The sequence below is a fragment of the Trachemys scripta genome, chromosome 22, assembly GCF_013100865.1.
Source record: "Trachemys scripta elegans isolate TJP31775 chromosome 22, CAS_Tse_1.0, whole genome shotgun sequence".
Lineage (NCBI taxonomy): Eukaryota > Metazoa > Chordata > Testudines > Emydidae > Trachemys > Trachemys scripta.
Window position 1 is genome coordinate 7,436,577 of NC_048319.1, and position 13,533 is coordinate 7,450,109.

At 50.7% G+C, this 13,533-nt stretch overlaps 1 protein-coding gene across 7 annotated transcripts in view; it reads left to right on the forward strand.

Moving 5' to 3' along the window:
* Nucleotides 1-11,389: 11,389 nt before the first annotated feature.
* PTPRS (protein tyrosine phosphatase receptor type S) overlaps nt 11,390-13,533 on the forward strand; it is a 110,813-nt gene continuing 108,669 nt past the window's right edge. For all 7 annotated transcript variants that reach the window (XM_034755296.1, XM_034755294.1, XM_034755298.1 and 4 more), the window contains exon 1: nt 11,390-11,522. The gene's annotated coding sequence lies outside the window, so the exon portion shown is untranslated. The remainder of the gene's footprint in view (nt 11,523-13,533) is intronic.

A 13,533-nucleotide genomic window follows, 5' to 3' on the forward strand; every position in this document is an offset into this window, starting at 1 on the left:
GCGGGGCCGGGGGCATGGTGCCAGGCCGGGAGCGGGACCGGCCCGCGGCCCAGCGCACCCCCCCTGCTACCCCGGACCGGCCCGCGGCCCAGCGCAGCCCCCCGCGGGCCCGGCCCGGCCCCGCTCCCGGCCTGGCACCATGCCCCCGGCCCCGCACCGGCCCCGGCCAAAGAGGTCCCGGCCGAGCCCTCCCTCCCTCCCTCCCGATTTTCCCGGACATGCCCGGCTTTTGGGGATTTCCCCCCGGACGGGGATTTGAACCCCCAAAAGCCGGACATGTCCGGGAAAATCCGGACGTATGGTAACCCTAATTTATTGATTGGCCTGTCTTTTCCCGCTTCCTCTCGTGCTCTGTGTATGGGGGCAAAACCCCCTTCCTCTGACCTGCTGCTGTGTCATTATCTGTGGAAACCTGTGGGGGACGGAGGTGGGGGGGGGAGAGGAGGGAGCTCTTCAAATGACATATTTCCCTGTGGAAGGACAGGCCAGAGGCTGCGTGAGCCAAAGTAATTAACCGGCCCAGGAGGGCTGGGCTAAGGGCAAGCGGAATAGCTGCCTGGGCTTGCCAGGGGATAGCAAGGGAAAGATGTTACCGCTAACAAAATGTCTCTGCTCTCTCTCTCTCTCCCCACCCCAGCCCTGCCAGTCCCGTCTCCCTGAAGGGAGCCAAGAAGCACTGGCAGTCAGAGGAAATCTCTGCCTGCAGACTATAATTATCCTGTCTGCCTTCCCAGAAAAGGCCAGTTGGTGAGCGAGCCTGCTTGTGTTCCACATAGCGGTCCTGCATCCTGCTGCTTCCCCAATTACTGCTAATGGACTTTTTATGATGATAAGACGACTAGGTTGGGGAGAAGGTATTGACGGGGAAATGGAATATAATTCACTCCCTGTTTGTTGGTTCTGTCAGAAAGCTCTCATTTTAATTTTATTTGCGAGGCACCGAGAAGCAGACCTGAAAAAATAAAGGATCTGTCAGTAAAACTGTGGATTTCGAGGCAACACAAGTCTCAGCAGGAGCTCTCTGAGGGGTATTTTCAGTCTCATTGAGCATCTCCATAGAGACACCCCCCAGCACCAGCCTTGCTCCAGTCTGCGGTTCTCATTTCTCTCATGTAGAGAAATGCAAATTATGGATACTGCTTTCTTGTCTGCACCCCAACCTCCACTCCCGTATGCTGGTGCTTTGAACAGTCTCCCTTTCGAACGTCACATTCTCTCTTTTCCCCCACTCTCCATCTGTCTTAAATCTGCTCCTCCCTCCTGTGTTACCCTCTCCTTAGCTTCCCTCCTTTGTTTGCTCTCTTTCTCGGCTCTTCCCTTGCTGTCCCTATGCAGTTCCCTTACCTGGTCCCTTTAAATTCTCCCTGTTGGTCTCTCCCACACTAGCCCCCTGTTTTCCTTTGTCATCCTCTACCCTCACCCTTTACCTCTCTAGCTCTCTTTTCTCTTTTTTTATCCAACTCCTGTCTACCTTCCCATATAGTTCTTCTCTTCTCTCTCCCACTCCCACCATCCATTACCCTCCCTGTCTCTATGCCCTAGCGCTTCAGCTCTGTCTCTGCCCTTTCTCCCTCAAGCACTGGGTGTATGTATCTAGCACACACACCCAAAAGAGGCTGTGGGTGTGGGTGCTGTTGCCTAAGTCAGCAAACATCCATGCAATATTTAGTGGCACCTGGATCACAAACTCGGAGAGACATGTTAAAAGTGGAGATTAAAGCTGCCGCACGGCGATCTAGTTACTGGGGGGGGCGAAGCTCCTTTTCTAATCATAAAACTGTTGGCAGCTGTGAAAATGGAGAGAGTGTTTCACTAAATCAGCAGAAGGTTTCAGCCCAAAAAGAACAAAGGGAAAGGAGCATGTTTTTACTCCTCTGATGTCTGGAGTGAACTCTTCCTGGTTCAGCCTGGCTCCTTCTTTATCACGCTTGCAGTGAGAGAGTACCATCTTGTCAAGGGAGATGTTCCCGTTAGAATTACAGGGCATGGTTGGAGATGCCAGAACTTCCTTCTGTTTTCATGAAGTTGTTTGACCTTGGTGAGAGTCCCTGCCTTGCTGGCTCTAGTGATTCTAGTGGACTATTATTCGATCCTCTTTGCTTCATGATTGTGCGCGAGGGCGTAGCCAAGATCAGGACCCCCTTGTACTGGGTACTAGGCAGACTGATTGTGAGAGACAGTCCCTGCCTCAAAGAGCTTAGAGCCTAACAGGCAAGGCAGACAAAGGGTGGGAGAAACGAAGGATTATTTTCTTCATTTTACAGTTGGGAAGCACAGAGTGAGAGAGAGAAAGGGAGACTGTGACAGAGCCAGGAAATGAATGCAGGTTTCCCAAGTCTCTGTCCGGTGCCTTACCCATCTTTTCCCGAGCGTTCCAGCACCTTTTACCCCCCCGGGGCAGGCGAAGTCCAGCGTACACCTTGACCTGCTCAATGTCTCCACAGTAGGAAGAAGATAGGCGTTTGTTAACACGCCCCAATCTCACCTTGACCCATTTTTCTTGTGGAGACAAGTACTTTGTATGGAGAAGGAAATATCCAAATGGCACAGCTGACCCATTGCAAAATGTCCAGAGAAGCGGGGTCTGTGAGGGCCACCCCCAAGTTATTTTAAGGACCTCATTTGAGGGGAGACTTTTTTGATGCCTTAGCTCAGGGATTCTCAAACTGGGGGTCGGGACCCCTCAGGGGATCGCGAGGTTATTACATGGGGGGGTGGTCGCAGGCTGTCACCCTCCACCCCAAACCCTGCTTTGCCTCCAGCATTTATAATGGTGTTAATTATATAAAAAAGTGTTTTTAATGTATAAGGGGTGGGGGGGTCGCATTCAGAGGTTTGCTGTGTGAAAGGGGTCACCAGTACAAAAGTCTGAGAACCCCTGCCTTAGCTGCTCGGGCTGCAGGTCTGTTCCTTCCTATGCTCTTGCTTTCTTCCTGGGCTGTCTCAGGTATAGTCTACTCTCTCTCTCTCTCTCAGTTGTTCATGCTGGGGGATAATTGTGTGTTCTTTCACCAGCATGGGTAGGAGTTGAAATCTGGTGTCCCCACATGCAGACTCCTTGGGTCAGCATGATTGGCGCGTGGGCCTCCAGCACAATGCTGACTGCAGAGACCGGGGGCCCTGGAAAGTGGAAGCAAAACCTTTTTAAATATACATTTTGTAACTGGCTTTCTTTTGTCTCAATTGATTTTTTTGCTGCTGTGGGCGAGGGGCCCCTTTCAGCCAGGCTCATGTTGCTCTCTGCCCCGGGGCTGGCTGAAAGAATAAATTGTTTGTCTTGACTTGTCCATTGTGGCACTTTCCTGGAGGCGGAGGGGCATGGAGGGAGCTGACGCTTGATGCAAAGATGAATTCTCCAGCCTACAGTCAGCTGGAGCTGCCCACCTCACCTCAGGGCTGGGGAGAGATAAGAAAACCGTGGGGACAGGAAACAGCAACAACAGGGAGATGGGGGTTTTTAAAAGTCCCTTGTTAGGTTCAGACAGCATGGCCCGATGTCCCTGCTGGCAACCATCTTAGAGTGGTTGGCTGCGCTACCCCCTTCTTCTCTTCCCCAGCTGCTCTTTGCCTCTCTTCGCCAGCCCAGTACCAGGGCAGTGAGACAGAAGGGAAGGCACCCTGAGGAACTGGGTAAGGGGAAAGGTGGAGCAACATGTAGGGAGCGAGTTTGCCAGCCAAGGGGCCTGCCCGGGGAATCTGCCTTCAAGCTGGTGGTGCTGCTGTTCTCTCTCTGGGCAGCCCTTGATGCCGTCAGGGGTTTTCCCCAGGAGTGGGGAGCTGGCAGCAGGGTGAGGTACCATCCTCCCCTCAGCGACGCTAGAAAGATTCACACTCCCCCCGCTTTGCACCTGAGGAGGAGAGGAAATAAGCCAGGCCTGTGTAAAGAGAAGAGACGTGGGCCGGTTACTATAGCGACGGAGCAGTCCAGACCTTCCTTTTGCTTCTGTTTTCCTGACAGCTCCAGCCTTTTCCCTGGGCTGTGCCCTTGAGACAATTCTCAGCCGGCACCCGGGGGCTGGGTGGGTGGAGGGGACCCTCTCTGCCAGGAGAAGGAAAGGGGGACGGACGACTATCAGAAAAGAGTGTCAGGTCCCATGTCCATTTCCCCTCCCCCACCCCAAAGAGGGCTCTCCATACAAGGCATCCATGATGGTTTGGGGGCATAGTTTGCTCCAAGGTGGGGATAAAATCAGGGCATGGGTTTCCTCTCCCTCCTGAGGTGGTGGTGGATTGAGGACGTGTTTCGTTCCCCTCCATTGAGAGGGCGGTTGCAAGAAGATATGGGTCTCCTTAAAGCTTGTGCTCCTCCTTAAAGCTTTTGTCCAGTCCTGTTTCCATGGCGAGTGGAGCTGTACGCTCAAACATCCTCAGCGTAGGACAGGTTCTGGTCTGGAGGGGGTGGAATATTGGTCGCATAGCGTAGATAGGAGAGAGAGAAAGCGCCATTGTTTTCTATCTTCCGAGCCCTCTACACATCTCCCAAACTGTCTTCGTCTCAAATAATCTAGCACCTAGAGAGTTTTAGCCTAGGTCAGCCAGGAGTATGTCAAAGAATTGATCTGGAAGGTTGGAATGATTTTCTTTGAGAATCAGTCTTGTCTGAGGGGCAGGTCTACATTTAAAAAGCTGTGCTACTGTAGCATTGTAGTGAAGGTGCTACTCCTCTGATGGGAGAGCTTCTCCCATCAGTGCAGTCAATCCACCTCCACGACAGGCGGCAGCTATGTTGAAGCTCTCCTGTCCACATAGCACTGTCTACGACGATCGGTACGAGATGTGTAACTTAAGGCTTTTCAGCTCTAAGTCACTGGTTCAGATCCAGCCTCTGCTGGTAGTGACCGAAGGCTATTACCTTCTGACAGCTGTTTGGTGACCTTTATGAACAGAGTTGGTGGTTACCATCCAATTCCTAGCGAGCAGGGTAGATGCTAACATCCCCGAAAACCCTCATCGCAGGCTGGCACTTTTGTTTGCTCCCTCAGCAGAGTGGAGGCGACCAAACTTCCCGCTCAACCCTGGATGCATTTTCCCACCAGCTCACGACTGGAGTATGTTGGTGAGACAATGTGGAGGAAGCATGTGCTGCATCCATTATATTTATAAGCAAAAGACTCTGCATTCTTGGGCTAAATATTTCTCTTGTCCTCTTTACCCCTTGAAGATCCCAGCTACAGGGCTGCTGTGTCCATCTGGGGACCAGATTTGACAGGAAAGAGGAAGACAAGATTGGTGGAGTGAATCAGCAACTAAATTCTGTTCCTTCAGATGTCAACTCAGATATGTTAATCCTGCCTGCCTTATTAAACCACCTCTGAGTTTTCAATCTCTCTTGCTCTTTCTTCAGTTTCTGATATTTCAGACAAGCATATACTGGGCTGTCCTCTTCTCCTGTTCATCGCTTACTATGCCCCATGGTGCACCTCTTGTGGGGTATTCGGATTTACAGGATTAGATAGCCTCCCCGCAGTTCCTCTTTGCTGCAAAGTTCCTCAGACTCTCTTAGCTTGCATGTGTCGTAAGAAGGTGGCTTGTTCTTGCAAGGACTTTGCAAAAGATGAGCTAAGAGCTTTTCCTTTAAGGTTCATCGTGAAAGAACTGGGCAAGGAGAGAGAAGTTGGTGGTGCTCTCACCCTCGAGTCATTTAACTCTCTAAGGCCACCAGAAGTGACATCTTGTCATGCCTCTCCAGTGAGATGTCCCCTAAACCCAAGTGTACCTGGAAGATGAGCTGAAGATTCCAAACCCGTTTCTTCCTAAAGGCCCCGACAGAGGCTCAAAAATGGTAATGCTGCATGTGGGTCAGCTCCCTTCTCAACAGGGGCCTGAAGAGCCCACTTACAAGTGCTAGAGCAGGTCAAGCCAGACAGAGAGAGAGTCACCGTGATGGGAAGAATGTCCTTGCCAGGCACCTGGATGGTGTTGGCCATGGCAGAGATCCTGAATCGAGAGGTAAGAACAGAACATGCTAGGGGGCAGGGTGGGGACAGGGTCAGAGGGAAGGCATCCCGCTCCAAAAGAGGGAGAAGAGGCAAGTTGCTTGCCTCCACCTGAACGCAATCAGAGCAGGAAAGAAAGGTTTTGCTGCTGTCTGCTGTCAACATCCAGTGTGTCGGGGTTGCCCCTGGCTGTTCCTTTTGGGAAGTGAGTAGGAGGTGGGCGGGCCCTCATTGGAATGGAAGGTTCTGTTTAGGTTGATGGACTTTCCGTTAAGCAGTGCAAAAAAAAAAAAAACACAGGTGCACAGCGGGTGTCTTTGCAGCCTCATCTCTTGGGCAACAAACCCCACAGGCAGCCTCTACTCATAGTAAGGTTCTTTGAATCCAAGCGTCTTCCCCCTCCTGTTCAATTCAGGCTCTCCCAGAAAAAGCTGTTTGTTTTTTTTTAAATCAGCAAACAGAGGAAAAAATAAAATCCCTCGTGCCCTGCTCCCAAAGAGCACAGGCTGTGGCGTTCCAGGACCAGGTCAGTGCGGGGACAGCTTTTGTGTTTCCATCTACTCATCTGTAACCACCTGGGAGGATTGGTGAAATGGTATAAAACCTCCTCAAATGTAACAGTGTTGTCTGGAAAAATGAGTGCCTCAGAATGTCTACCAAAAAAAAAAAAAAATCAAGAAACTATAGACCTGGCATGTCAGAAGAAATACACAGACCCTCTGGTAGCTTGTACTAATATCTTTTTACTTTCATATGGCACCTGTGTGTTATGAAGGTTCCCAGAGTCATTTACACAATATATCAGGGATTCTAACCAAGAACTTGCATATTCTGGTGCAAGCAGGATCTGAATTCTGCACCAAAGCCCCTGGATTCTGGTGCAGCATGTGGGAATTCTGTAGCAGCCTCATTTCTACTTCATATGACAAGGGGAGAACACTTTCATGCACTTGATTGGGGTGGGTGGCACCTATGTGACCAGTGTGGGAATCAGCATGGGTGCTGTGGTTACCAGAGATTAGAGGCAGATGCCAGAGCTGAGGGACCCAGAGTTTTAGAAACAGTAACTCCTCTTGAATTGATTTTTTTCTCCACCCCCTTAACTCTCATTTGCCAGCTTAATAGTTTGTAGTTCTTTCCAGTTGTAGGGAATACTTTATATGCAATTTAGCAGCACAGCCGCCATGCAAGGCAGGTAACTATTGTTCCCAGATTACAGATGGGGGTAACCGTGCCACAGATTAAGCAATTTGCCCATGAGCGTGCAATGATTCAATGGTGGAGCCAGAAATAGAGCCTAGGAGTTCAGGGTCTCAGTGCTCTTGCTGTAACCATTAGATTATACTCCCCTCCCAGAGCCAGAAGTAGAACCGGAGAGTCCTAGCTCCCAGTGGTTTGCTCTGATAACTAGATCACCTTGCCTTCTAAAATAATAGTCGATATTAAGGACGATTAGTCACAGGCTAGATTTTTAATTTTGGTAAAGAATCTGATTCTAAGACTAGTGTGTAACTTTGATGTCTTTAAGAAGCCCTTGACCTTTTCAGCTGTGCTGGTACAGCTCAAAAATTGACCTGTGTGGACTTTTCATATTTTAACTCAGGAGACAGGGGGAACGGGGGAGAGATAAGGCCTTGGGCAGAGATTGTGCATTTAAGTTTTAGCCCAGAGCAGATTTTTACAAGCAAATGACAAATTCTTGAATGCAGGCGTTTCCAACAGGACTTTCTGACAACCTTGAGCTGTAACAGTGCAAAAGCAACTCTGTGACCTCTCTAAATATAGATTTAGATATTTATAAATCTAATGCTTGTGCACACAGCATTCAGCAGGACATAAACAGCTCCAACAAATTGTATTTACCTCCAGCATGGAAACAAACACTTGATTCCATCACACACACTTTTATTTATATACCAGTTGCCCAGCAAGGAGATGGAGCTGGGAAGGAGAAGAGGGCACTTCCTCTTCACATTGGATCACTGCAATTCACTGGGGACTTTTCCTGGGCTCCCATTCACCCTCTTTTGAAGCTCTCTCTCTTTTTTTATTTTATATATATATATATTTTATAATATATTTTGTAGGCTGTCTGCATCTTGCTTTATAGACCCTGAATATGTACATATAAATATGCACATTTCACAGTCGTGTGGTCTACTTCCACAAGAATAACAGACGGCAACTTTATGATCTGAGTGATTTTATTTGAACACAGCTGTGGCCTTGTGATTTAAATATTTCAGTCAATTTTAAACTAACTAGACTAGAGGAAACTGTGCTGGGAGAGCAGGTTAGAGCTGGAACGGACATGGAAGGAATGCCTCTTTGGGAGATTCTAGATCAGTGGCTCTCAACGTGCAGCCCTGCTATGTGCTAAAGGGCAGTGGGGTCCAGGGCCAGGGCTGCTGCCCGGCCTCCTGCAGCAGGATCCGGGATTGGGCTGGGCATAGCGGGGTGTGTGTGGGGGGGGGGGGGGATGCTGTGGTTTTCAACCTGCGGCCCAGATAACACTGCAGTCCACAATGATTAATAGATTGAGAACCACTGTTCTAGATAGACTCCTCCTTGTCTAGCCCTCCTCCCGCCAGAAGCCCCTTGACTCTTTCCTTGCTTGTAACGTTTGCCCAGTCTTGCCCTCTCCCTCTTCCTCCAGAGGTGCTCTTGAAGGCTATCAGGCTCCGAGGGGAGTCACTGGCTAGGGAAGGAGTTGCTGAAGGTTGGAGTGTCAGGTCCCTGCTGGATAAAACCCAGCCCGCAGCTGTGAGTGTGGTGTGTGCCCCCCCCACTCCGTTCAGGGATCCCTGCATCTTTGAGCAGCTGGGTGTGAGAGGCGTTTGAGGGGCTTTTGGATTTCTCTCTGAGCTGCGCAGATCCCCTTGTTTTGGGTTTAAAAGCCTGCAGAGTCTCTTGGGGGGGGGGGGGGAAGCTGCAGGAGCAGTCCGCAAACTCTGGCTGTGCACTCAGTTTTGACAATTTGATTGTTTCAAGTGGTGATGAATTTGGTTTGTTGCTCTACATTGTCAGATCACTTTTCCAACGTGCGGGGATACGTGTGTGTGTGTGTGTGTGTGTGTGTGTGTGTGTGTGTGTGTGTAAAAAAACACACGCGCACAGACACAAAAATGGGTCACACACTTCCTAGCTTCTGTAGGCTAAACATGTTGCACACACCAGGGGCTCCTTGCATCCCTCCACCCTCCCATCTCCCTCTTTTTTCAGGGACTCCCTGCACCTCATGCCCACCCTCTCCCGGATGCCAGGGGCTCTGTGTCCCCCGCCCCACCATTCCTCCTGCCACATGCCATGTCCTCCTCCCTCCCCATACTGTTGTCCTACATTGTCTCTATGGCAAGGGCTCTGTGTGCCCCCCCATTCTCTCCATAGCAGTTTCCCCCATGCCCACCTAGGTTCTCTTTATTCACCTCTGTGTGCCCCCTCTCCCATGCCAGTGTCCTCTGTTCTCCCCCTATGCCAGAGGCTCTGGGTGCACCCCTATTCCCCATGCCTCCTAGGTGCTCCCCCTATTCCAGGGGCTCTGTGTCCCCCCAGTTATAGCATTGTATATAGAGATACGCCAACGGGTTGGTGTAAAGTTTCACGGGACATTTGAGTTCTGTCTTCTAAGTCACCAGAAAGAGAGTAATGCAGCCATGGAACAAAGAAGCAGGTGCCCCCTTTGGGAACTGAGGGGCTGGGCAGCACCAAGGAAGGTGTCTCCTTGGACACTAGTGTTTGACAGGCTCCATGGTAACTCCCCAGCTCTGCTAGTGACTTTCGCCCCTGATCCCACCATTGGATCCGCATGGCTGGACTCTTGCATCTGTGCGGACTCCCTTTGAAGTCAACAAAACTCTGCATAAGCACAAGTATGTGATTGCAGGATGGGGGTCTTAATCTCTTTGTGCTTCAGTTCCCCCCTATATAAAACAGGGCTGATGAAACTCCCCTGCCAGTGGTATTGGGAGGTTTCATTTGGTTTGGGATGCTCGGAGGAAGATAGCCGTAATAGTATAAGGAACAGTGGGTTTTTCTTAACTACGACTGCTACTTATAAGGGCTTGTCTACTGTTCTTTCTGTTTTGTTTTTTAAAGGTCCCCCTGAGTTCATTAAAAAACCAGTGGACCAAATTGGCGTGTCAGGAGGCGTGGCTTCTTTTGTATGCCAAGCAACTGGGGATCCCAAGCCCCGGGTCACCTGGAACAAGAAGGGGAAGAAAGTGAACTCGCAGAGATTTGAGGTAAGAGACAGCCTGGAACTACATGTGTCCACGCAGCTGCAGTCAGAGGTGTGACTGCAGCAGGTATAGACATACCTGAGCTAGCTTTGATCTAGCCGTGGCAGCATGGTCTTTACAAGCCCACCTGGGACTCTCGGTATGTATTTGAGCAACTAGTCCATGCTGCTGCTGCTCCACTGCTGTTGTTACTGGAGCTAGTTAGCTCAGGTACGTCGACCAATACTGTCGTCGTCACATCGCTGATTGACGTGTCGACATTATTGTGTGTGTGTGTAAGTATAAAAGAGCAAAACAGACATAAAGCAGCTTTGTTACACGAATGCCCTAAGACGTCAATAAAAGTGTGTGTGTGGGGCGGGGGGGAGTTGTGAGTCCTCGGCCTTTAACAGCTGGGAGGCTAAAGCCGTGTGATTTTTGCAAAATGAGAGGAGACTGGGCAAATTTGTTGCTTCTTTTTAAGTGTCTTATAAAGCTGTTTCTTCCTCGCCTCCAAGAAACACAAGCTGGACTGGCCCTTTTAATCTGACGTTTCTCCAGCTCAGCCAGCTGTTTAAATACACCTCCCCTATCCCCGCCTATTTTGGGTTTTTTTTAAGGTTTACCACAGCCCAGGGTGAGCGTTACTGGCAGACCTGGCCAGACCTAATTTATTTGTAATATCTAAATAGGAGGGTATGGCGAGGCCAGGAGAGGGCAGTAGCCATATTTTGACACCCTTAGCCTTGACCCACAGCGGGACCGCTACCCTGCCAGCGGGCTGTGGATTGGGAGGGACATTCTGTCGTCTGTTCTTCGGGCAGATGGGGTAAAGAGGGGGCTCGAATTTTTCATTTTGTTTTTACGGCCCCCGTCTCCACTTCCCCATGCTCCTGTTTCACTGGTGTTCCGGGTCTTTCGGTTGAGCCGGGGGGCTTTCGTTGAATGAAACGGGCGGGGGGGGGGTGTCGGGTGCGATTCAGCCCTGGGATCACAGGTCTTGATGCAGAGCCTGTAGAAGCAAGTGCAAAGACTGTCATTGTCTTCCGTCAGCACTGAGGCAGGTCCTGAGGGGAAAATGCAGAACTGATGGGGGAGAAGAAAGGGCAGGAAGGGGGAGCTACTGTAGCCGGACCCATGTGTGCCGCTGCCCCCTGTGTGGGCAAGACTGAGCCTGCCCAGGACCGGGCCTTGTACTCAATTCCTCTGTCTTCCTTTCTGTCTCAGACAATTGAATTTGACGAGAGCGCAGGTGCTGTCCTGAGGATCCAACCCCTCCGGACTCCCAGGGACGAGAACGTCTACGAGTGCGTCGCCCAGAATGCTCACGGAGAGATCACCGTCCATGCTAAGCTCACCGTTCTCCGAGGTAAGGAGCACTCCGGCCTGTCCGTGCACGGTGCCGGCAGGGTGAAGGATACCTGCTCTCTGGGTGATGAGGTCTGGCTACGGCAGCTCCCCCTTCCTGCCCCCTCTTCTTCCCCATCAGTTCTGCATTAAGACAGAAAATATCATCTTGCCTCGGTATAAATCCATGGTACGCCCACATCTTGAATACTGCGTGCAGATGTGGTCACCCTATCTCAAAAAAGAGAGATTGGAGATGGAAAAGGTTCAGAAAAGGGCAACAGAAATGATTAAGGGTATGGAATGGCTGACCTATGAGGAGACATTAATAAGACTGGGACTTCTCAGCTTGGAAAAGAGACGACTAAGGGGGGGGATATGATGGAGGTCTTTAAAATCATGACTGGTGTGGAAGAAGTAAATAAGGACGTGTTGTTTGCTCCTTCTCATAACACAGGAACTAGAGTCACCAAATGAAATTAATAGGCAGCAGGTTTAAAACAAACAAAAAGAAGTATTTTTTTTCCACACCATGCACAGTTAACCTGTGGAACTCCTTGCCAGAGGATGCTGTGAAGGCCAGGACTATAACAGGGTTCAAAAAAGAACTAGATAAATTCCTGGAGAATAGGTCCATCAGTGGCTATTAGCCAGGATGGGCAGCGATGGTGTCCCTAGCCTCTGTTTGCCAGAAGCTGGGAATGGGCAACAGGGGATGGATCACTGGATGATTCCCTGTTCTGTTCATTCCCTCTGGGGCACCTGGCATTGGCCACTGTGGGAAGACAGGATACTGGGCTAGATGGACCATTGGTCTGACCCACTCTGGCCGTTCTTATGTTCTTATGAGGTTTCCATACGAGCAGTGGATCTGAGCCACAAATGCCCACCTTTGCCTGCTCCCTAAGCATCCCTGATTCTGGTCAGCAGCCCTGGGAGTGCACCTCACCTGCCCAGGGTATTATATGAAGGGCAACTCGCTGGGAGTGGCTCTGTTTGCAGCTGGGTGGGACAAGCTCACCACTTCGTGACTACGTGCCCCAGCACCGTGGCAGCGTTTCTCCTCCGTTGCCTCCCCGTGGTGGGAGCATGGTGCAGGGAGCTGTGCCCAGCTATCTCTGCGTAGATAGAGCAGTGTTGGGACATCCTCGCTCTTGCTCACTCCCCCCTCCCTCAAATGCTTCAGGTGGCCTTTCTGTCTCGGCCCTGCTCTCTCCTGTCCCATGGAAACTCCCTTCTCGGGACGTTTATGGGCAGCTCAGGAAGGCTCCATCTTTCTCCTCTGAAATCAGCACAGGTGGGCCGTGGAGTTTCTATAGCATGTTGGTGGGGGCCGGGTGGGGGTTGGTCTCAGAAAGAAAAAGGTTGAGAACCCCTAGCTTACGCCACATTCTCCCTCAAGACCCTGTCTCCCTTTCATTCTCTCGTACCAGTGCCCACTGTCAGGGGTATGTCTACTCTCATTACGTTTCATCCGTTTGAAACGTTCTCTGTGAGCACAGTGTGTGTGTTGGGGACTGCTGGGGGAGATGCAGGGCCCGCTGTCGTTATTCTCTTGCTTTTGATGCCTCCAGATGTTTCCTGCCTTCTGGGTGGTTATTTATTAGTCCCAGAAATCTAAAACCACTACAACACGGAACAAAGCCAACCTGCTAACGGGAGCGAACCCACTTTTGGGGATGAGATGCATGAGATTCTTGGTTCAGACAAGAAGGGCTTGTAAATCATCCTGACGGGAAGGCCCTATAGGGAATGGTGTATACACTGGCCGGGAGGGCGTTCCCAGCAGGTGTTGCTGTAGGGAATGGTGTGGGAGCACTGTCTGGGTGGGGAGCTCCCAAGAGGAAATGCTGTAGGAATGTGTTGGATGTATGGGTACACCTCTACCTCGATATAACGCTGTCCTTGGGAGCCAAAAAATCTTACTGTGTTATAGGTGAAACCGCTTTATATTGAACTGGCTTTGATCCTCTGGAGTGCGCAGCCCCGCCCCCCCATCCGCCCCCGGAGCACTGCTTTACCACGTTATATCC